This window comes from Aulonocara stuartgranti (assembly GCF_965226115.1).
Source record: "Aulonocara stuartgranti genome assembly, chromosome: 23".
NCBI lineage: Eukaryota > Metazoa > Chordata > Actinopteri > Cichliformes > Cichlidae > Aulonocara > Aulonocara stuartgranti.
Window position 1 is genome coordinate 33515397 of NC_138958.1, and position 25218 is coordinate 33540614.

At 44.2% G+C, this 25218-nt stretch overlaps 1 protein-coding gene and 2 long non-coding RNA genes across 3 annotated transcripts in view; all 3 read right to left on the minus strand.

The window, feature by feature from the left end:
* LOC309699979 (uncharacterized protein) overlaps nucleotides 1-25218 on the minus strand; it is a 272009-nt gene that overhangs the window by 97868 nt on the left and 148923 nt on the right. The gene's annotated exons all lie outside the window — the stretch shown is intronic.
* LOC309699983 lies at nucleotides 13880-18416 on the minus strand. Its single transcript, XR_014274545.1, has 3 exons — nucleotides 18325-18416; nucleotides 16622-16697; nucleotides 13880-14166 (listed from the first exon to the last, which is right to left on the minus strand). It is a non-coding gene; the product is annotated as an uncharacterized lncRNA (long non-coding RNA).
* On the minus strand, nucleotides 16807-17626 carry LOC309699985. Its single transcript, XR_014274546.1, has 3 exons — nucleotides 17474-17626; nucleotides 17313-17399; nucleotides 16807-17233 (listed from the first exon to the last, which is right to left on the minus strand). It is a non-coding gene; the product is annotated as an uncharacterized lncRNA (long non-coding RNA).

Consider the following 25218-nt stretch of genomic DNA (forward strand, 5'->3'; position numbering starts at 1 on the left):
GAGAGGCAGATGGTTGTTATGACCCCTCTTCCGGAAATCTACAATGATCTCCTTGGTCTTTTTGGTGTTTAAGACCAAGTTATTGTCGTGGCACCATGACTCTAGTTGTTGCACCTCTGTCCTATAGTTTGTCTCATCATTGTTGGATATAAGTCCGAGCACTGTAGTGTCATCTGCAAACTTAACAATGAGATTGGACGCGCAGGAGGAAATACAGTCATGGGTGAAGAGAGTGTATAGCAGAGGGCTCAGAACACACCCCTGAGGGGCATCGGTGTTGACCACAATGGTGGAAGAGGTGTTCTTACCCACTCTGACACTCTGTCTACGGTTAGTGAGGAAGTCCACAATCCAGTTGCACAGAGAGGAGTTAAGTCCCAGTTGGTGGAGTTTGGGACGGAGTTTGTATGGCCGGATGGTATTAAAAGCCGAGCTGTAGTCTACAAAGAGGAGCCGTGCATAGGTGTTCCTGTGTTCCAAGTGCTTCAGTAATGTGTGCAGCACTGTGGCGATCGCATCCTCGGTTGACCGGTTCTCCCTGTATGCAAACTGGTGCGAGTCCAGGGATCGTGGAAAAGCAGCTCTGATGTGTTTAATGACCAGTCTCTCCAGGCATTTGGCGGGAATGGGGGTGAGTGCCACAGGTCTGAAATCGTTCAGACATGTGACATTTGACTGTTTTGGGATGGGAACGATGGTTGCTGCTTTGAAACAGGATGGTACCAGTGAACAGGACAACGAGGTGTTATATATAGAGGTGAAGACGTCCGCCAGGTCCGCAGCACAGTCTTTTAGCACCCGGCCCAGCACTCCATCCGGCCCGGCCGCCTTCCTGGTGTTAATGCTCCGGAACACACGCCTCAGCTCATGAGTGCTCAGGACCGGAGCAGGGTCGGTTGAGGGGAGAGGGGACAGGACAGGGTCGGTGTTCTCCCTGTCAAAACGGGCATAAAAGAGATTTAGATCCTCAGCCAGAGTAGAACTGTCGGCTGAGGGTGATGGTGTTCTTCTTTTGTAGTCCGTGATAGCCCTGATGCCCTCCCAGACCTGCCTTGGGTTTGTGTTGTTCTCAAACCTGGCCTCAATACGCCTCCTGTGCTGCTGCTTGGCAGTCTTGATGCCTCTTCTCAGGTTGGCCCTGGCAGCACTGTATGCCTCCTGGTCCCCGGATTTGAAAGCGTTGTTCCTTGTTCGAATAAGTTGTTGAACTCCGTGTGTCATCCAGGGTGGATTATTAGGGAACACACGGAATCGTTTCCAAGTTGTTACATTGTCCACACAGAAACAGATGTAGTCCAAGACAGTGGAGGTGTAACTGTCCAATGCGACACGATTGTCAGTGTCCTGCACCTTGAATACATCCCAGTCTGTGCAGTGGAAACAGTCCTGAAGCATCGGAATAGCATCCTGCGGCCATGTTCTCATGGTTTTGGTTGTAATCCCAGTGCTCTTGATCTTTTGTGTGTATATTGGGTGTAGCAGAAGGGAGAGATGGTCTGACAGACCCAGGTGGGGATAAGCCTGGGCTCTGTACGCATTCGCCATGTTGGTGTACACCTGGTCCAACGTTCTATCTCCTCTGGTAGCACACTTCACATTACGGTGGAAATTGTGAAGTACAGATTTCAGGTCCGCGTGGTTAAAATCCCCAGCCGCAATAAAGACACTGTCCGGGTGTGCTACCAGGCTGTTATTGATGCTGCTGCTCAATTGTGCTAACGCTAGCTTAGCATTAGCATCTGGTGGAATGTAAACAGCGCAGATGTAAACGGCAGAAAATTCCCGAGGGAGATAGAATGGACGGCACTTTAACACCAACAGTTCTACCTCTGTACTGCACAGTTTTTCCGTTACCGTGACGTTCGTGCACCAAAGGTTGTTAACACATGACAGTGGTGGTGGGAAGTCCGTTTTTAGTCAAGTACTTTTAAACTTCTTTTATAAATGTTTTCAATAGTGTTGTTGGACAAGCAAGTGACCAGGACGTCAAACAATAGTCCATATGAGAGATGATCATTGAGTAAAAATAAGTTTTTGCAACATTCATATTTAAATTATTACATATATGATTAAAATTTCGATTATTACATTTAAGTACCTGGGACACTTTATTTGTGTGACTCTTAAAGGATAATGTGGGGTCTAGAATGACCTCAAGATGTTTAAATTCTGGAGCTAATTCAAGCTCTACTCCATCCAGGAATATGTTTGATTGCTTCAAGTTTAAGGGGCATTTTGAAAAATACATGCAGACAGTTTTTGAGGTGTTCAACATTAGGCATGAGTCCTCCAGCCATTAATGCTAAAGCAGCTGTAAGATCTTTTGCCACCTGCTGAACACTATTTGCTTGCGTATATATAACTGCATCATCCACATACATTTGAGCAAATATATTTGGACAGACTTCTGGTAAGTTATTGATAAAAAAAATTTTTTTTTATCAAGTTACTGATAAAAAAAAAATGCACCACACCAACTTAGTGTGGTACATTTTGTGTATTTGCACGTATCGCGTCTACAGTCTCTCTGTAAATAGTTATATTTTATATATTTGTGTTTAATGTTTTAACAGAACCAATGGATAATAACCAAGGTAATGAGTAATTTGGGCTAGTATCAGAAGACTAAGAACGACTCTTAGAGCTCTGGTACATGAACGGCAGAGGAACCAGACAAACACAGTTGTGTGGCTTAAAAGTACTTTAAAAATTCTTTTAAAAGGCTTAACATCACTAAACAACACAGAATTACACAGAACTTCAAGCAAAAAATGTTGACCCAAAGTAGCAAAAGAAAAAAAAAAGAAAAAAAAAAGAATAAAATAAAATTGTGCACAAGTAAAGAATTAGTCTTGGTCCAAATGGTACCGGTGGGGCCAATGACAAACGGGTGTATTGCAATAGAGTCCATCCAATGAGGAGTGTGTGTGTGATTGTCTGTCCTACCGCACTACTTGTACAGTAGATGATTGGAGTCCATCAATGTGCGAATGAATGTGCGTGTCTATGTATATCGTCTCCTAGGATCTTGGGTTGGCTCGCCGTCCAGTGAACACTGGAACACTTTGGGTTCTGGAATCGCTGACCTGGTCTTTGGATTCGTCCCATATAAAAACCTGACCTATCAGCTCTCCCATTAGAACTATACACCCATAAACGTAACCCTTTGTTGTATGACTCGCTCAGAATCTGGGTGCAATGTAGGAAAAGGTTGGGGTTACACTTAATGTCAATTAAAGCACCTATCTGCTCAAATCATATGTTCCCATCCTCCATGATGGACTCTGCCTTTAAAATATGGGAAAGTAATGGCCTTAGAAATATCAAAGACCTTTTTGTAGATGGGATTTTTGCCTCATTCACGCAGCTCCTGAAGCAGTTTAATGTTCCTCGGCAACATTTTTTCCGCTATTTACAAATTCGTCACTTTGTAAAGAGTCGATTTCCTTCATTTCCGGAACTACCTGAGGAAACTTCTTTGGATAAAATTATTAATATAAACGTTCATAAGAGAGGGGCGATTAAAGAAATCTATGCTATACTATTAGATCTTCAATCTCCTTCTCTCTTCATCCTTAAAGCACAGTGGGAGAAAGACCTTGGGATGACTATAACAGATGAGCTCTGGCAATCTTTTCTCCAGAGGGTACACTCTTCTTCGATATGTGCCAGGCATGGGCTCCTTCAATTCAAGGTCCTACACCGATTACATATCTCCAAGGAAAAGTTAGCCAAGTTCTATCCAGGAGCTGACCCTCTGTGTAACAGATGTAAAGCAGAAACAGGTTCGCTCCTTCATACCTTTTGGACATGCCCCAATCTTCATACCTATTGGGTGTCTATATTTAACACTCTGTCAGAGATGTATAACGTTAAATATGATCCTTCTGCTCTAACGGCTATCTTTGGGGTGATACCTCAAGACATCACTTTGCCAAAATGCTAATCGAATTCTATTGCCTTTGCTTCACTTATCGCAAGGCGCCTTATACTTTTAAGATGGAAGCAGGAAGCTCCTCCCACACATGAACAGTGGCTTGCGGAGCTCATGAGGTTTTTACATTTAGAAAAGATGAGATATACACTGGCAGGTTCAACCACCAAATTTCTTAAGGCATGGCAGCCATTCTTGATGTACATGGAAACATTTAAAATGACCACCTTATCATGACCAGATACCATATCTCTATATCGCTATCATAGCTAACTGTACACTGAATGTCCCTTATACATTTTATTTTTCTATTTGTTTGTTGTTGTTTGTTTGTTGTTTGTTGTTTTGTAGGGGTTTCTTTGGTTTGTTTGTTTGTTTTTTCCTTCTCTATTTCTGTTATCTTTTGGGGTATTGTAAATACTGAACAGCAAACTACTGTATGTTCAATGTTTTGTTGTTAACATGCTGCTGTGACTGAAAATAAAATTTATAAAAAAAACAAAAACAAAACAAAAAACCTGACCTATAAACAATGGTCAAATATATGTCACGAACAATTTAAGAATAACTCCCACAAATTAAACTAAAGTAGTGTCAAATTGCAGTGACTACTATTCAGATCAGCTATTGTAGCCCAGCTAGAAAAAAAAAAGAAAAGAAAAAAGAGCAGTGGAAAGTAGTTTTTTTTTCGTGTATGATGTAAACAATTTAGTAATTTCTTTTTCTTTTTTTGTTTAAAGGAAGATGTGGACAAATAAGATTATCTGTTGTTGTTTAACTTGGCCAATCAGCAATGAGTTCCCAGTGACCCTTGCTGTTGACCTTGATCACATGATTTCCTGTGTTGCCATTTCGTTCCTGTTCATACAATGCCATGTGCCAGAGAAACTAATGTTCCCGAAGTTGAATCGCTAGGAGTCAAGCAAGTCTGCTGCAGTTTTTGGTCGTTCAGAGTTTCACCCTGTCATCGGTCAGGTTCGACACACGGACCCGGTCTGAAGCAAGCTCTCATTGAGGAGCGGCGATTCCGGTTCCGGTTAACTGGATGGCGAGCCAACCCAAAAGTGAACAGGATTTGCTGAGGTTTTATTAAAGCCAAAGTTTCGTTCCCATTGAAGCTTCAGATACCTGCAGGACTACGAACTTTCTTCCTCCATCGGAGTGTGGTAGGACAAACGTTAAACAAACTGAATGGGCCCCAACGATCCATCAGTTACCAGACATTATTCACTCATACATTTGACTCAGAGAAAGCTGTATGCGCGCACTTTTATTTAGTTTGTTATTTTGGGGGAAATATTTTGTATTTTATTTTATTGCTTTCATTACATTTGTTGCAACTGCTGTGTGTCAAATATAACAAATTTGTGAACAGTCTATTGTGGTGTGGTCTCTCCTTATTGGTCTTTATACCTTGGGCTCCTGCCGATTCTAGATCTTCTGATACTGGCTAATGGGAGTTCAGTCATTCTTAATAATAATTCGTAAGTTGGGTTACACTATCACCAATTCATTCATCATCATTAGTTCAGTCATGTTGTACAACATTAAAATAGCAGGGTTCAAAGTATCAAGGTTCAAAATTTCTCTGTATCAAGGTTCAATACTTGTTTGTAACCTGTGTGACCAAGTGGTCGGCGGGGTTATGAAAGAAATAATAAAATGACAATGCCACCTGGGGGAATTCTAGCCCCCAGGAAATATGAACTTTGGAAATGAAATGTAATTAAGAAGAACGTTTGCACAGGTTCAGGGATGCACACTGAGGCTCAATGTATTAACACCATTTTATTTATTAAAAAAAATAAAAACAAAACAACAAAGACAGCGCACTAAATGTAAGGATGTACTTAGAGTAGAACTGAACTGTCACCGGCCTATGGCTCTTCACCCTTTTCAAAGACGAAGCAGTCATTTAGATAAAATATTAGATATTGTTTACCTGTAAATGCACAGAGAGAATTTAGAAATGTAATTATTGTCAAGAGTGAACAAGCACTGATAGTGTAATCTACAGCTGTGGCCAAACGTTTAGAGAATGAGAAGTGTTGTTTGCTTATTTACAAAGTTTGCTGTTTCAGTGATAGTTGTATATCATATCATATCACTTCAAACAGAGGTGATCCAGTAATGCTGCACTAATGAATTAGACTAACTATTCACTTTAGCTAAAGTTATTAAGTTAGCTAAAGAGTTGGGATGCTGTGTAAGCAGTGTTGGGAAGGTTACTTTTAAAATGTATTCCATTACAGATTACAGAATACATGCCCCAAAATGTATTCTGTAACGTATTCCGTTACGTTACTCGATGAGATTAACGTATTGTGAATACTTTGGATTACTTAATATATTATCATGCTGCTTACAACTACGTGAATGTACTATTGCTGTGATTTATTACTGTTACTGAAGGTCCGCGTCTCCGAACTGTAGTAAAGGGACCTCTGGCTAATACGGCGGGGTCCGTGTCGGCTCGTAGCCGAAAAATAGCTTTACTTTGTTGTCTGGGTCAACTTTGCTTGCGAGAGACAGACAGAGGCGTTGAAAGGCTGCTCCAACGGAACTTATTGTTTCGAAGGAAAACATGAACACAGCATACAGTCAAGTCTTAATAGCGTACTTACACCTGGGCTCGTCAGGCACTCTTCTTGGCTGCAGTGGTTATTATTATATTTACATGCTCCCAGCTCCAGTTTCTGCTCGATGACAGCTCCGACTTTTCCTTTTTTTCCCTCGCTCACAGACACATAACGGGTATGGCAGTCCATTCTCCCTGCAGCATGGACTACACTGCCTATGATGCTACATTCTTTAGAGCTATACCTGTAGCATTCTGCCTATTAGCCTAGCACAACAACAACAAAAAGGCCTCTCTCACCCAGGAAACACGCAGAGAGAGAGCGTCCTGATGTAAATAAGTCACTGGAGTTGATATTTTACACCATGTAACCATGGCAACCGTAACGCTGCCGCCTGGAACAACAGAACGTAGCTGTCAAACAAAACCAAACAGTCCTGACCCGCCACAATATGAAACAGGGAAACAGTGTAATCCATTTATTTCAACAAAGTAACTGTATTCTAAATACCACCTTTTTAAACGGTAACTGTAACAGAATACAGTTACTCATATTTTGTATTTTAAATACGTAATGGCGGTACATGTATTCCGTTACTCCCCAACACTGTGTGTAAGACATAAATAAAGCTAAAATACAAAGGTTTGGACACCGTTTTGCATGTTTCCCTACTGTATGGGTCTCTGCAAGCATACAGAGGGGGTACTCTGAGAGGGTCCAAGATGACAACTTTGGAATTCTACTAGAAACAGTCGATCATATTTGTTTGTCAAAGCTGAATTCAGGGCAAACTACGCTAAATTAGCGTTTTGAGCTAACAGCTACAATAAGCATAAAAGTTACCTTACGGCTATCATTTGTTAACATGACGCTTGTCCTTATACATGTAATACATTTATTACCAACCTGAGAGTTTATCCGCTGGTCATTCGATATGACGAATGACTTCTTAAGTCTTAATTCAGCTTAAGACGCTGTAGATTCCCATCAGTAACACTTTCGGTCCGCTAGTAAAACGTAATTCTATTAATCTGCGCTTGAACCAGAACAGGATGTAAGTTCCAAAAAACTGAATTTTGGAACTGAAATTGAATTCTAGAACTGAAACTGAATGGTGAGAAGTGAAACTGAAATTATTCGAGAGCTGAATTTTTAAAGGATAAAATGCAGTTTCAAAGCAAATCAATTCATTTTCAAAATATAAATTCAATTTCAATTTAGTGATGATCATTTTCAAATCAAATCAAATCAAATCACTTGTACTTGCAGGTACATTGGTACAGCACATGTGAGTGAAATTCTTGTGTGCGAGCTTCACAAGCAACAGAGTTGTGCAAAATACAATAATGTAAACAAGCAAAATACAAGAATGGCTACATCTGAAACTAATGAATATATGTACAATATATAATAGTATATGCATTTCTGGATGTGTATACTAAATATTTTTCTACGTGTGTGTGTGTGTGTGTGTGTGTGTGTGTGTGTGTGTGTGTGTGTGTGTGTGTACACATATTTTACAAATTAAATAGAGTAAACAATAAATAAAATATATAAAAATATACAGAGTTGAGACATGTGCAAAACAGTGGCATTACTGTACAGTATGGAGTGCATAATGTTAAAGTTCCAGTAGTGAAGCTGAGGTGTCTATGACGTGTTCAGCAGTCTGATGGCCTGGTGGAAGAAGCTGTCTCTCAGTCTGCTGGTACGGGACCGGATGCTGCAGAACCTCCTTCCTGATGGGAGTAGTCTGAACAGTTTATGGCTGGGGTGACTGGAGTCCTTGATGATCCTCCCCGCTTTCCTCAGGCACCGCTTCCTGTAGATGTCTTGGAGGGAGGGAAGCTCACCTCCAATTATCCGTTCAGAGCACCGCACTACTCGCTGGAGAGCTTTGCAGTTGTAGGCGGTGCTGTTGCCATACCAGGTGGTGATGCATCCAGTGAGGATGCTCTCAATGGCACAGTGATAGAAGGTCCTGAGGATGCGGGGGCTCATGCCGAATCTTTTCAGTCTCCTGAGAAAGAAGAGGCGCTGCTGCGCCTTCTTCACTGTTTTGTTTGTGTGTACTGACCACGTAAGATCCTCAGCCAGATGTACACCAAGGAACCGGAAGCTGCTCACTCTCTCCACAGCAGCGCCGTTGATGGTGATGGGGGTGTGTACTTCTCTGCACCTCCGGAAGTCCACTATCAACTCCTTTGTCTTTGTGACGTTGAGGGTGAGATGGTTGTCTTGACACCAGTGGGTCAGGGCGCTGACCTCCTCCCTGTAGGCCGTCTCATCACCATTGGTGATAAGACCCACCACTGTAGTGTCGTCCGCAAACTTCACAATGATGTTGGAGTTGTTAGTGGCTGTGCAGTCGTAGGTGTAGAGTGAGTATAGGAGAGGGCTCAGTACACACCCCTGTGGAGCACCAGTGTTCAGTGTGATGGGGGATGAGGTGATGCTGCCCAGTCTGACAACTTGGCGTCTGTCAGACAGGAAGTTAAGGATCCAGCTGCAGAGGGAGCTGCTCAGTCCTAGATCCTGCAGTTTCCTGTCCAGCTTCGAGGGAACGATGGTATTGAATGCTGAGCTGTAATCTACAAACAGCATTCTCACATACGTGTCTCTCTTCTCCAGGTGTGACAGGGCAGTATGTAGTGTCAGGGCTATGGCATCATCAGTGGACCTGTTGTGGCGGTATGCGAACTGTAGAGGGTCCAGTGAGTCGGGTAGTGCAGAGCAGATGAAGTCCCTGACCAGCTTCTCGAAGCATTTGCTTATGATGGGGGTCAGGGCTACAGGTCGCCAGTCGTTCAATGAGGAGATGGTGGAGGATTTGGGTACAGGGACGACGGTGGCCATTTTGAAGCAGGCTGGGACTACAGACAGAGAGAGGGAAAGGTTGAAGATATGCGTGAACACTCCAGCCAGCTGAGCCGCGCATGACTTGAGGACGCGGCCGGGAATCCCGTCCGGACCAGTAGCTTTGCGTGCGTTCACCTTCCTGAAGCACTTCCGCACATCCTCCTCAGACACAGTGTGCGCACTGACGTCATCCGCGGTGCGCACACTGTCCGGTCTCATGGTGTTCGCTGTGTCGAATCTAGCGTAGAATACGTTTAGATCCTCACACAGAGAGGCCGTGGTCTGCGGTGTGCTGGTTTTCCCTCTAAAGTCTGTGATCGTGTTTAGTCCCTGCCACATACTCCGAGGGTTGTCAAACTGTTGCTCCACCCTGTCCCTGTACTCACGTTTGGCTGCTTTGATCGTCTTCCGGAGTTGGTAATGTGCGTGTTTGTAGTCCGATGTGTTCGCGGAGGCAAAGGCGGTGCTCCGTGCGGCCAGTGCCGCGCGAACATCTCCGTTAATCCAGAGTTTTTGATTTGGGAAGGATTTAACTGTTCTGGATGGGACGACATCTTCCACGCATTTCCTGATAAATCCGCAGACTGAGTCTGTGTACTCATCAATGTCCCTAGCAGCCACGTGAAACATTTCCCAGTCCGCGTGATCAAAACAGTCCTGCAGCGCAGACTCTGATTGGTCCGTCCAACAGTGCACCGCCCTCCGGGTTGGAGCTTCCCGTTTCAGCTTCTGCCTGTAGGCGGGCAGGAGCAGGATGGAGCGGTGATCTGATTGGCCGAATGGGGCGCGGGGGAGGGCTTTGTACGCATCCCGGAAAGAGGTGTAGCAGTGGTCGAGTAGCCCATCCGGCTACATCTACCCCCCCTTTTTTGCATTGGCGCCCCAACAATGACTCAAGAAACCTAACACCATGGCCTGAATATGGCAAGCTGAGCATTGGCGACCGGTACAGACTCAACAGGACGTGGCAAGTGATGTACATTCGAGTGCTGACCAGCTGTCGAATGTGCTGTTCTCCGCAAGTGTGGCCCACTCACCTCAGACTGTTCAACAGAGCCTGAGGAAGAACCTGGGGGAGCAGAGGTCGAGGGTGCTACAATCACACTGGGAGTAGACCTGAGCTCCACCGATGGAACTCTAGAGGCATCAGAAAGTGACACCACAGGTGCTACAGGGTGTGCGGGTACCTCAGGGACAAGGAGCCACAACTCGTCGTCACTCAGAGAGGTCTGCTCTGAGTCAGCAGGCACAGGTGGGGGTGGAACCTGTGGACCAGGTGTAGGAGGCCCTAGGCTGACCTGTGCCTTCAACATGTCGCGATGGACATGTCGAACCTTCTCCAAGTCTCCCACGGGGGCAATGGTATAAACAGCCCTGTTCTCTTGGGGTGCCCTCAACACCTGATAGACCACAGAGCTCCAAAGGTCCTGGATCTTGTGCCGGCCACGGGCGCTGTGATCTTGAAGATACACCAGCTGACCGACCTTTAAAGGAACAGGGTGGACTCTCTGGTCATGCCGCTCCTTGCGACGGTCAGCGGCAACCGTGCCCGAGCTCCCTCAAAAGCCACCATTAACCTGGCTTGGTGCTGTACCCAGTCCTGTACCTCTCCAGGCACTGGGTCCTGAACGCAGCCTAGAAGGAAATCAATAGGCAGCCTAGGATCCCTGCCAAACATCAGGAAAGACGGCAACTCTCCAGTGCCCTGATGCGGCGTGCTATTATTTATTTATTTATTTATTTATTTAGGACAGTGCATGTTAATGAACATAAATGTAAAAAAAAAAAATTACATGAATGTAAACATGCCAGATTATAGCCAAAGGATAATTTCCATCTGTTGTCCTTAAACATAAAAAATAGACATAATAATTCATCATTCATTCATAATAAAAACTCCATCACCAGACTTACACATACACACCATTCTGTTCCCAAATAAAACATTAAAACTATACAACTCATACATGATCACACACTTTATTTGTCCATAACCAGTAGCAATTATAGCAAAAGAGCACATGCGGTAAGCATGCAGCCCAGTTACGTTTCCAAGATGATGGCAGGGTCCGGAGGAGGTTATGGAGGGTTCGGTTAAACCATTCGCACTGCCCATTACCCGCTAGGTGGTAAGGGGTTGTACGGGACTTGGCTACCTGATACAACTCGCATAGCTGTTGCATCACCAAACTCTCAAAGTTTCTACCCTGGTCAGAGTGGAGGCGGCTAGGAATGCCAAACTTAAAAAAAAAAAAAAAAAAACAACACTCTGTTAACAGGGCCTGGGCCACAGTAGAGGCCCGCTGGTCCTGGGTAGGGACTGCAACAGTGTATTTGCTAAAAACGTCAGTCATAACCAAGACGTTTTCAACTCCACTACGGGAAGGTTCCAACACCGTGAAGTCTATGGCCAGGATTTCATTTGGCCTTTGCGACCTGACAGCGTTCACAACGCTGAACCCATTGCTTGATGTCAGAGGACATCCCGGGCCAATAGCAACGCTGCCTGACCAGTTCAGTGGTACGCTCAATACCTTTGTGCCCATGGTCCTGGTGCAGCTGCCTCAAGGTCTCAGGCTTCAGAGCCTCTGGAAGAACAAGTTGGAGGGCTTCCTCACCTCCACCTGGACGCAAAATATGGCGATAAAGGATGCCATCCTTCTCCACCAGACGATCCCACTGATGCAGCAGAACCATGACTGGTTTGGGGACCTGACTCCTTTCCTCCGAAGAGGGCGGGGTGTGCCTCCTCCAGTATACCAAGAAATCCTTGAGGAGGGGTCAGCCTCCTGCAAAGCACGAATATCCCCCAGGGAGTGAGATGGAAAGGCCCCAATCTCCAACTGAGTAACAGAGGGCAAAACGGCTGGACGCTGAGCCTGCTGAAGTGATGTTGGGACACGAGTCCCAGGCAACACATCCTCGGCCAAGCTGGAGCTCGTCTCATACTGTCGAGAGAGAGCATCAGCATTCCTATTACTGCGGCCTGAGCGATACTTAATCTCAAAATCGAATGCCGCCAGCTGGCAGGCCCACCTCTGCTCGGTGGCACCCAGCTTAGCTGAAGAGAGGTAAGTGAGTGGATTGTTATCGGTGTAAACCACAAACTTCTGCCCCAGCAGGTACTCCCGGAACTTCTTGGCCATGGCCCACTTGAGCGCAAGAAACTCCAGCTTCATGGAGCTGTAATCGTCCATGTTGCGCTCATGTGGCTGAAGACCTCGACTAGCATAAGCCACTGGCCTAACAGCACCTTCTACATCTTGGGAGAGAACTGCACCCAAACCACTGTGGCTGGCGTCAATCTCCAAGATAAATGGGCGCGTAAAGTCAGCATATGCTAGCACAGGTGCAGACACAAGCTTTGCTTTCAGGGCCTCAAAGCTCTCCTCACACTGAGGGGTCCAAATAGCACTCAAACTCTGTCCCGAGCCCTTCTTTGTCTTGGTGCCAGCCAATTTAGCCACCACTTGATGCAGGGGAGCCGCCAACGTGGCAAAGCCCTCCACAAAGCGCCGGTAATAGCTGGTGAAACCCAAAAAGGATCGCAACTCTGACATGGAACAAGGACACTGCCACTTGGCTACTGCGTCAACCTTGGCTGGATCGGTAGAGACACCCTCACAGGAGATTACATGGCCCAAGTAGTTAACCTTCTGCTGGAAAAAGGCACACTTTTCTAACTTAGCCTTGAGCCCCTCTTGCTGCAGCCTTGCCATCACCATCTCTAGCCGTTGCAGGTGCTGAGAGACAGACGAGGAGAACACAATGCCGTCTAGGTACAGCAGTAGCGACTGGCACTGCTGATCCCCGAACATCCTCTGCATTAGGCGCTGGAAGGTACCAGGAGCATTGCACAGCCCGAACGGCATACGATTCCACTCGAACAGGCCAAACGGCATGCAAAAAGCGGTCTTGGACTTATCCTGCTCAGAAACTGGCACCTGGTTGTACCTGCTGGCCAGGTCGATGGTAGAAAACCAGCGTGCGCCAGCAAGGGCATCCAGACTTTCTTCGATGCGAGGTAAGGGGAAGGCGTCCTTCCTTGTTTTGCTATTCAGCAAACGATAGTCAACGCACAGACGGAGGCTTCCATCCTTCTTGCGGACCAACACGATGGGAGAGGCATAAGGACTGCTACTCTCCCTAATTACCTGGGCCTCCAGTAGCTGGTTGATATGGGCCCTGACAGCCTCATAATCAGGAGGAATTTGCCTGTACCTCTGCCGGACAGGTGCGTCATCGAGCAGCGGTATGTCATGCAAAATGTGGTTTGTGCAGCCCAAGTCTCCCTCATAAGTGGAGAAAACAGAGCGGTACTTCTGCAAAAGTAACCGTACCTCATGTTGCTCTGACTCAGCGAGAGCAGACAGGTCAATAGTGTCCACCATCTCTTGAGCAGGGCTGCTGGTTGTATGGGAGGAAACTGTAACGGGAAAAGAGTGTTCCTCGCTAACACCAGCAGGGAGGCTAACAACAATAGCTTTGCTTATCACTCCCAAACAGCTTCAGCTGTCCCCACATTGGTGACTGGGATGTAGGCAACGCCCTTATCCACCTGGACCAAACATGGAGAGGCCAGCAACCCACTGGCAACCCGGACTCAGAAGGCTCAAAAAGCACAGCCTGACCTGACAACTGCTGAAAAAAGGTGGTAGCCACCAGCTGCATGACGCCACCAGGTATCCGCACAGCCCGCGAGCCCTGTACCTTAACGGTACCGACAGGGTCCTCTGGGGCTTGGGCTGCAGACTGGTGACACTGATGTAAGGCCTCCAAAACTGGTCTCGGTGCCTGTGACACAGAAGGAGAATTAAACAAGGAGTCACCGAAAGCCCCAAACAGCTCTTGATAACAGAGGAACAGAGGGTGTGGCACCAGGAGGGTCCTTCACTATAAGGATCCCACAAGAGGGCATTTCCTTGCCACATAGGAGTACACTGAGTTCGGGCTGCCAATGTAAGGGATGGCAAGCCCATTGGCAGCCCGAAGCTGTAACCAATGGCATGACTGAAGGCGTTCTTGTCCCCAAGGGGCAAAATGTGCCAAAAAGAAACTTTCTGTGATGGTGGAAATCATGGACCCAGTATCCACCAAACAAGGGACAGTTACCCCACTAATCAGCACATCTATCTTTGGACACGATAAAATTAGCCTGCCAATCCTATCTTTCTGTGAGCCAGTGAACTACCCACCTGAACTGTGACTCTGCAGCTCAGAGGGCTTTAGTTTTCCGACTGGGTAGCAGGAAGATTATTGCCAACTGCGGCATAAGGAGGGCCTGAATCAGAACCTGCTCTGGGGCGGCGTGAAGCTGATTTAACTGCTCTTGTTGGCACTTAAGGAGTTCCTTTAGCTCACGCCACTCGGACTCGGGTGTACCAACAGGAGCGAACCTAGGGCTAGTGTGCACTCCACACTGGAAACCATATGCCGATGGGTGAGAATAGCCACGGTCGCGAACACCGCCTGAAAACCCTTCTCTTTCCCATCTAATTGCTTCCCCGCGCACCTCTAACAAGGTGGCAGTAGGCACACGGCGAACGTATTGTTTAAGCCAGGGGTGCCCAATCCCGGTCCTCAAGAGCTACTGTCCTGCAGCTTTTAGATGCATCCTTGTTCCCACACACCCGAATCAAATGAATGGCTTGTTATCAGGCCTTTGCCAAACATGATGGCATGCTGAAGAGGTAATCAAACCATTTGATTCAGCTGTGTTGGAGTAGGGATGCATCTAAAAGCTGCAGGATAGTAGCTCTTGAGGACTGGGATTGGGCAGCCCTGGTTTAAGCTCTCTGCGGAGAGCACTGTCAACAACATGTTCTACAAACTGGTCTCGGAGCAACACCTCTGCGTTATGCATGCCATCAGGTGCACTTTGTTTTACTTGCTCCATCAGAGCCATTAGCGCTAAGGAAAACTCCTGCAAAGTCTCTCCCTCCCGCTGTCTCCTCGAAAAGAAAGCCTGCTGCAGAGTGACATAGGACTGCGCATTACCATACAGTTCCTTTAAAATAGTCAACACCCGAACAGGATCCCCTCGCTCTAAATTAGGGCGAAATTTGATCTCCTCCCTTGCTTCTCCCTCCAAATGGTCAAAAATAAAGAAAGCTTGATCAGCAACAGACAGGTGCCGGGCACGCATGCACGCTTGAACCTCTTCGACCCATTCAGCTATATTGATGCCCGTCCTGCCATTGAACATGGGACATTTACGGTCCCTAGGCACCACCATCAAACGCTCTGTAACGGCGGCCTGGCTACCAACATTTGGTATGCAACCAGCAGTGTTGGGAAGGTTACTTTTAAAATGTATTCCAATACAGAATACATGCCCCAAAATGTATTCTGTAACGTATTCCGTTACGTTACTCAATGACAGTAACGTATTCTGAATACTTTGGATTACTTACTATATTATCATGCTTTTTACAACAACGTGAATGTACTATTGCTGTGATTTATTACTATTACTGAAGGTCCGCGACTCCGAACTGTAGTAAAGGGACCTCTGACTAATACTGGGTCCCTGTCGGCTCGTAGCCGAAAAATAGCTTTACTTTGCAACCAGCTGGTGCGAAGGAGGCCGACGCGGCACCACCACCAGACTCGAGAACAGCGCCCCCATCCCGGCGCAATTGCTCATTATCTGCCTTTAACTGCGCTACCAAGTCTCCAAGTTGCTGCAATTCTTCCTCCATAATAAATTTTGACCAAAAAAAAAAAAAAAAAAAGGAAAAAAAACAGCAAGGTGCTAAAATCCTATTACTCTTCCTCCTACCTGGATACTGCTGTCTTGTCTATAATCACACTCTAAAACAAATAGAGCCTTCAAACAGGTGAACTGTGATCTTTGCAAAAAATAAAACAATTTAAAACATCTACCTCAAATGTGCATCCTGTCGACCAACGCCAAGTATGTGACCAAGTGGTCGGCGGGGTTATGAAAGAAAGAATAAAATGACAACGCCACCTGGGGGAATTCTAGCCCCCGGGAAATATGAACTTTAGAAATGAAATGTAATTAAAAAGAACGTTTGCACAGGTTCAGGGATGCACACTGAGGCCGGCTCAATGTATTAACACCATTTTATTTATTAAAAAAATAAAAACAAAACAACAAAGACTGTCTAAAATAGTGTCCTAAATTACAACAAAATAAACATACAACTGGGATTTACCAGCAGCGGTGGACCAAAAGAAAACCACACACAAAAAAAAACAAAAAAAACAACTATAGTCTCTTTACCTGGTGCTGTACAACAAAAGTGTGGAAAACAACCCGCCACCTAAGGTCCCACGGCCGCTGGTAGATCCTCAGTTCACTGAAATAAAAGCACAAGATATACACATTAAAAAGGATAAAAACATGGGACATAAAAAGGCTCTCTATATACTAAAAAAAGAAATTAAAAGAAAAACGGAGACCTGCAATAAAACACACCCACATATACACCACAGAGCACAGATTGGAAATACTCGTGCTCTGCGAGCCAGCCCACAGCTGGTGCTGGTTCCGATTGTCCGTAGCCCTACTCTGTCTCGCGCAGCTCTCCACAACTGGGAGAGGGAAAGGGAGAGGCGGTACCAGTTTTTGTAACACCAGCCCAATATGCAGCTGAAGATCGCCCCGACCAGCCGCGAAAGCTGGAGTAAAACGATAGTCCAAAAAGGGGCTTAACGTGAGACCCGAAGCCTCCAGGGGCGAGGAGAGGCCAGCAGCAGGAACAAAACTGGACGGCCAACAGATCAGAACACAAGATAAAACAGGGCAAGACAAGACAGCAGCTAGGCAGGCGTCTCGACTCTTTGCTTAAAATCAGGCGGTTGGTCCCTGAGAAGGTGCAGCAGCAATCAAACCCTACAAACAAAAAAAGGCAAAGATAACCTTAATCGTCTCTAATTTACAAATACTAGCAGCTATAATATAAGCGGCTTACCCCAAGACTGGAGGCGCTGTACTGTACGGTGGACGCAACTCGCGTCTCTCCACCACAGCTGGAGTAAAGAAAAGAGAAACAGCCGCGCTGTAGCGGGCCGCAGAATTATGACTACTAGTTATCGACTTTTGAGAGAAATCAGAGGTCGAAAGGAGGCCTACCTGTAGCAGTCACACAGTGCGATTGTATCGGTAAATTAACCAATAGGCCAGCATTTATTGCCGTATCGCACCAGAAGCTCGGGAGGAATGATCCAACAAAAAAACCGGCTTCCCTTTATACAGGTAAACACCACCCTGTAATCAATATGCAGGTGGGTTCCTAATTAACCCAATCACACGATACAAGGAGCGAGTGCAGCGGAAAGAGAGTGAGGGTGGTAGGGCGAGCGAGAAAGAGAGAAAAAGAAGGGCGAGTAGCCCATCCGGCTACACCTGCAGTAACATTAAAGATTATCTACAAGGCTTCAAACATTCAGGAATTATAGTCACCATATAATTCACTTTTCATGGTAACATGATTACATCCATCAGATATAAACTCACTGCATATATATAAAATCACAAATAAATAAGTATATTACCCCTTTTAAGAGATGGAGCAATACACAAATGCTTATCAGAACTGAACAAAGTGCACATAATTTCAATAACATGTAAACACAAGGACTCAGTCCATGAATAGGAGTATTAAAATAGATGTGCTTAATCCCGCTTGTACCATAGGCCTACAAGTACAAGTGGGAATACACTAAAAATTACCTCCAAGTATTCAATACTGAGCATTGTAATATAACTGAGTGACATCAAAAAATTAAGCAGGAAGCAGCATGAAGTCTGCTTACAATATCTCTCATAAACTTATTTTCAGCTGCTTTAACCATTTACAGCTTTTCACATGTTAATGACTTGGTTAACGATATAACTAGCACAACAACAGTGCGTTTCAGAGACACCCAACAACTGTAACCCACTCGATACATCACGTGTCTAATTAGCCACGTTTAGCTTACCGCTGTCGAGTGGATGCTCAGCGTTTCCGGCTTCGCTCTGTCCTCTATGACAACAAGTGCAAAACCATACTTTGTGAACAATATCAGTTTAAAGTTGTTGTCCTTTTTTTTCTTTTTTTTTTAAAATAACTTGTGAGAGATTAATTTAACAAGAGATTAATAACAAAGTTTTAGCCCGGCTGCTCTGTTCGGCTGTAGAACCAAGAGACTGAAAACTTGGGAGCTGGTACTAAGGAGGGACAAGAGCTACCTAGAGCTTCACCGATTGGCTGACACGCGAGGAGTGGAGCTCATCAATCCTCGGAGAAACTTAACCCTTGTTTAACCAGAACAAATATATAAATCCGTGTCCCTTTTTTTGTTTAAGTAAATATATTAATTTCACTTTCATTATACAAGGACAGTAAGAACAGAAACAATGAACATTAAATGTTTTACTTTTTCTTCTTTTTTGTTTGAGATGATTTTAGGAACTGGGTTACAATGGGTTTTCTGCTTTTCTCTGAAAAGTGTAAAAAAGTGTAACCAGATCATGTCAACTACTTTTACTAAAACTCTTACCCCGAATGAAATAAAAAGTTTTTGTCCTGCCTAGCATGGTGGTATTATGTCAGCCTTGCTAACCTTCCATGTTTAGTTACAGCAGCCTCTAGTTGATGGAGTCAGAAACAGAAGGTTTGACACCCAATCATAACTAACTGAGTGGAAGTAGCTTACAGGTTAATTGTAGTAGCACCTGGACATGTTGAGCATGTAATATTTGTCACAAACTGGCTCAAAGTAGTTGACAAGTAGGGAGTTTGTGACCAAGGGTTATACAATAAAACTAATTGAGATTCAGTAATTTCCTGTATTATTTTGTGTTGTATAAAAATTGAAAAATGGTGCTTTATTGACAATATGGTTGCAGGGATAACTGGGACAGTTTCTCAGACTGACCAGTAGAGGGGAGTACAGCTTCACATTTGGGAGTTTCACGCCACAGTGAACGCAATCTTGAACCTACTATATGCCTCGTCACACCTCAGCCTGAGCATCAGTCACGTTTCACTTCCACTTGTTCTGATGAAATTTTCTATTCTTCAGTCTACCTTTGCGCACGGGGGCATTTTCTCCCCCTCAGTGTAACATCAAGTGTAAAATTCCAATTTTTCCACTAGTGTCAGAAACAGGTTTCTCACTTGTGGGTTTTATTAAATTTAATGAAGCCATTATTCTCAAAACAGGCAAAATATCTGAGATAAAGTTAAATTATGTCATGATATTGGCAGGCTTTACAGCCCACTGAGAAAAGAAACAATGAAGAACTTAAATGAACTCTCTCAGCTCTCTGTGTTTGGGTCAAACAGACATTTTAAAGAGGGAAAAATCCAATGGAAGAGTACACAGTCTCACTGGTAATTCAACACCAGTCCAAGAGTCACTTTGAGAAAGCACTGGGAGAATCACATTGTATTATACATGTATTACCCTGTATTAGCCACAAGGGGGAACCATAGCACCAAGTTAAATGAGCAGCTGTCAGTGAACTGCCTAGCAGAGTTTAGCCATTGTCAAGCATTGTAATGTGTGAGATTGGAAAAATACTGTAACAGAATAATGAAATATGTGTTAAATATTATGAAATAGGTGAAAAACTAGAATCCAAAAGAATCCAAGTGATGCATCACAGAATTTGAAGATGTAAGATAAAGCATCCCACATAAAAAAGCAAACACACGGAATAGTGTGTCTACATCAAGTATCTACTGTACATACTGTACATAACGACATGACATAAAAGCTGCTACTTCATCTTTACTGTAGCTCACTTCCTTATTCAAACAGATGATTCCAGCAGCAGGTCTGACTGTTATTGAAGTTTCAGGCCAGTTTTGTTCCTTAGCCTTTTCATGTGTTCTCCCACAGCAATGCTCTCTTAACTCCCACTCATTTTTTCCCTCTGAACCACATGTCAACTGACATTTCCCCTTCTCATGGGGTCAGATCTACTGCCCAGGTAGGAAGACATTCATATAGAAGCTGGGAAAAGAGGATAGACTTCTTGTGCTCTGAGCTCCTGTTGAATCTAATCAAGAAATTTGTGTACTTGTTTCTTCAATGTATAAAATGCATAATTGATGCAATTCAAAGTAGGTTGCTAAAGTCATAAATACTACAGCTGCTGTGGACTTAGCCGCCATGAGATTATCCATTGGCCTTCTTCCTCCTAGCGTTTTTCCCGCTCGGTTGCAGGGTCCGCTTTTCTGCAAAGTCGTCTCCACTTGGGTCGGTCAAGGGCGTCGGTCAGATCGGCTTCGATCTTCTTCACGTCGTCCTTGATTCGGTCCATCCATCTCCGCTTTGGTCTGCCTCTAGGTCGACGTCCTTGGGGGCTGAGCCGCAATGCTGTTCTCACCACTGAGTTCTCATCGCTCCGTACCACATGTCCGTACCACCGCAGCCTCGCTTCTTGCATCTTATCTGTGATTGGCGCGATTCCCATCCTCTTTCTAACGTCGGTGTTCATGACGTGGTCCCATCGTGTCAGGCCTAGGCACCATCGCAGCATCCGCATTTCCATCGTGTGAAGGGCTTGTTCGTGCTTTGCGGTGGCTGGCCAGCACTCGGATCCATAGAGGGCGACGGGGCGCACTACACTCTTGTAGATCTTTGACTTGAGGCGATTGGGCATTCTTCGGTCACACAGGACGCCGGTGACTTGGCGCCATTTCATCCACGCTGCGTTGATCCTGGCTCGTACATCTAGTAGGATATCGCCGTCATTGCTGATCATCGATCCGAGGTATTTGAAATGAGGTACTTTCGCCAGATCTTCTCCATCGACGCTGATCGTGCCGTCGGTCTGGGGGCCAGCCTCTAAGTATTCGGTCTTGTTGGTGTTTAGATTATCCATTGGCCTGTGATGAGCATTTTCACCATCGCCATCTTTAGTGTTTTGAAACCAGATGAGATAGGTCAAGAAAGGATCTCGCTTCCTCTGATCCGCACGCTCGGTGGCTAATGAATTTTCACAAGTCATTAGCCAACAAGCATACCCTGAATAATCCTCGTCTGTGGCAGTTAGAATGACCAAATCTGGTAAATGGGCTTCAAGTAATGCAGTATGACCTGAATCGAGTGACTGACCCCAACACTTGCTTGCCAAGCAAGTGTTTCTATTAAAGTCAGGGATTTTGCATAATAAAGTTAAAAATTAATTTAAATCCATCTGTTACATCTCAGCTAACGTTGGCTGCACAGAGAAATTCTTCTGGTTTGCCTGCTGTTCAGAGCCTAATCTTCAAAAAGCTATGTGCAGACAAAAAAGTGAACTGTTCATGCACCAACTCTGGACAGTATTACAGGTTAGAAGAGTGTATGACTCTACAATAATAGAAAGAAAATCCCAACAATCAGATATCCCCCTATAAAAAAGCACTTAATGATGAAAACTCCCTTTTAACACAACGAAGCCTCTGGCCAAAACAGATTCAGGGAGGAAAGCTTAGTGCACCTGGTATTCCCAGGCTATCTCTCATCCAAGGACTAACCAGGCACAACCCTACTTAGCTTTCAAGATAGGACAAAGTCTGGCATGTTTATGGTGGTATGGCACGAGACCTCAGGAGGAAGTCTCTCCAAATGTATGACAAGCACCCTTTGATCAACAACATTGGTCATTTTAGTTTAATTTAATGCTATTAGAGACATCATAAAAGAGAGAGAGCTGAGTTTAAATCAAAGGGGGATTCTATGTTTTGTTCTATGTTTTGCTTGACTGATAAGTCTTTTAACTATACTGCATAAATAACATGAATGTTCTGATTATATAACATATTTAATCTCTTAAGCCAGTATCCAGCTAGATTTTTCTAACTACAGTTTATTAGCTCAGGAGTTTATTTACAGATCCTTTAGCTAACTGTTGCAGACCATTGTAAATATTCTTACTATCATTCTAACTTTTGTTGTCTTTCATATATATATAAACATCTCCAATTTTTTTTTAGCTATTTCAATTAGGATTAATTAAACTCCCAAAGAAGGGTGATCTGGGCGACTATAGCAAGTTGCGAGGAATCACAATGCTTTCAGTTCCTGGAGAAAGTATTCTGTCTAGTCCTCCTGAACCGATTACAGCGGGCAGTCAACAAAATGTTACGTGACGAGCAGGGCGGATTTCGATGTGGTTGATCAGGCGTGGAGCAGATCGTTACTTTGCGCACCATCATCGAACAGACCCTGGAACACCAAAGAAGCTCTCGATCAACTTCATTGATTTTGAGAAGGGCTAAAACTATTAGAACATCTTCTTTTTTTTGGCTAACTAGCTAATGCGTTTATTAGGCAACTATATTTAGATACATTTAAGCTATTTAAGACAATTTAAACTCTTTCAAACAGCGTCTGATACTATTTAAGGGGTTAAAAAATTACTTCTTCTTTTCCTTTTAGTTATCTTTGCTAACTGTTCACACCATTGCTTTGCTTTGATTTCTCCTGCATTATGCCCCAAATTTATTTGATCAGATGCTATAGTTCAATATCCCATGATCTCTACTTCATTAAATTACTTCTAGGTACAACATGGAATACAAAAACTCTGCACTAATACTGCCAGGCTGCTGTTTCTAAATAAAAATGTAACTACAGTCCCACCTTATAGTGTTAATTACAACAATATTCCTTTTCTATTTTTGTAGATAAAAATATGTGTTTAAGAAGTACCATTAACCCAAGTGAGAATTCCACAGCCACTATGGTCGGGGTTGTGACATTGCACTCTGTATTGTGATTTACATATTGTTAAATGCTTATTGGTATGCTGAAGTCTGGCACTTTTTTCAAATTGTCTCATTTACTCAAAAACTGTATGAGGAATATACACCTGTAGAAAAACAATCCCATGTAAAAGAACCCTTTCTTTGATATAAAATACTGTTTCTCTGGATTTTCACTGAAGCAGGACTTTTCATCTACACAAGTATAATATTTCTTTTGTACTACTAAGTGCATTTCAAAAATACCTTTCATCTCAACACTAAAGTTGAAAAACTTGCATGTGGAAGACACAAGAACAAATAGTAAGTCAAATATTGTTCTTTCTCTTTTCTGTGTGAGTAGATCGAGCACGTGTGTTTTTCTTGAGCAGCTCATCACTAACGCTAAAAAACCCAGTCTGTGTTCTCGCTGTCACATGCTCAAAATGAATCGGAGATGCCAGCCTCCCTCCCACATCTTGTCCTCTTGCTGCCCACTCTTCTCTCCAATCGCAGTTTATTCACTTAAGAAACTGGCATCCAGGCTCATTCTTAGCCACTTCAATAACGTGACACCTCAGCTGCCGGTGACCAATAGACTGCCCAGTGCCTGGGCTCATCTGCATCAAAGGCCTCACTGCGACTGCAAGTTGGCAAGGTTACAAAAAAACTCCTGGATTTGTTACTGCAGGTGCCTGAGGGAGAACAGCTGGTGCTACGAGTGCGATGCTCTCCTTTGAGGAGTTAGTCAGTTTGACATCAGAGTGAAAGAGAATAATGTGTTTACATGGTCTTTTTGTCTGAAAGGAAAGCAAAGGAAAAAAGGTGCAACACAAACAGCAATGCTGAAGTCCGGCAATTCTGTAGTCTCGCATTGTGCCCTCGGGACACACGTGTCACTTCCCATCTGTCTTGTGCACTCTTGTCGAACAAGCTCCCAGAGCCATTGTGTTTTCAATCTTGGTTGAAAGAGCAGCTACTCTATCTTGTACAGCACATTAAATTTTAATGCTGTCATATGAGTTTCTTCATGTGTTTTGTTGTGTTTAAAGAATCGCCTTGTGGTGCTCATGTGTCTTCAGCAAAGGCGAAGGGGAGTTTATTAAAAAGTTGCGACATGTGATCTAATAGTTTGTGCTTCCTGACGCTAATTTTATTTCTGTTTACAAGAACACGAGTGTTCAGTAGACCAGACTCATATCTATTTATCGGTGTTGATGCACAAAGTTTGACAGTTTTCAACATGTGTTGAAGACACATTCTTACTATTGAATTACAGTACATTATTTTTAATGACTGCCACAAAACAATCAGTAATTCATGTAGGCTAAATAGTCAAAGTTTTTGGTGTTTCACTTTAGTGTTTAGTGATTTTTTTTTTGTCTGTGTAGGTTCTCAGTCATCCACGTCATGGAAAGAAAAGCGACTGTACTTGTTAAAGTTTCCTAAACCTCTCATTTGAGAAGCTTCTTCAGTTCTAAGACTAAATGGTGGAGAGTCCCACGTATTTAAGCCCTAGTGGGAGGGAGTAAAGAAGGTCAGACAGTCCCAGGGACTAAAAACACAAACACAAACTAAACAACGTAGTGTATGCTGTATTCAGTACTCAGACCTCTACATTGGAGAGACCAAACAACCACTTCATAAGCGCATGGTACAACATAGAAGACCCGGCTGTCCATCTTCATCGCAAGGACAAAGCTCATTCGGTCAAGGACACCAATGTCCACATTTTGGACAGAGCTTACGACATCTGTCACCTAAAATCCACCTTTGAGATCTCTTCCTGGTCGCGTCAGATGGCCGCCCCTCCCTGAGCCTGGTTCTGCTGGAGGTTTCTTCCTTGCTCATAGGAGGTCATGTGATTGTTGGGATTTTCTCTGACTGTATTATTGTACGGTCTACCTTACAGTATAAAGTGCCTTGAGGCGACTGTTGTTGTGATTTGAAGCTGTTTAAATAAAATTGAATTGAACTAAGTTGAATTCCCAGACGCCTTAACGCCCACTCACATCTTGACAGTCTGTTGATCTCAATAGGTTACATGATAGGGTGAGGCAATGTCTCACAATGGTTTGACCTGAAACCTCTGCTGATAATGACCCAAACCCTTTTCCACACCTTGACTCGTGTGATGCGGCACACGATCAAT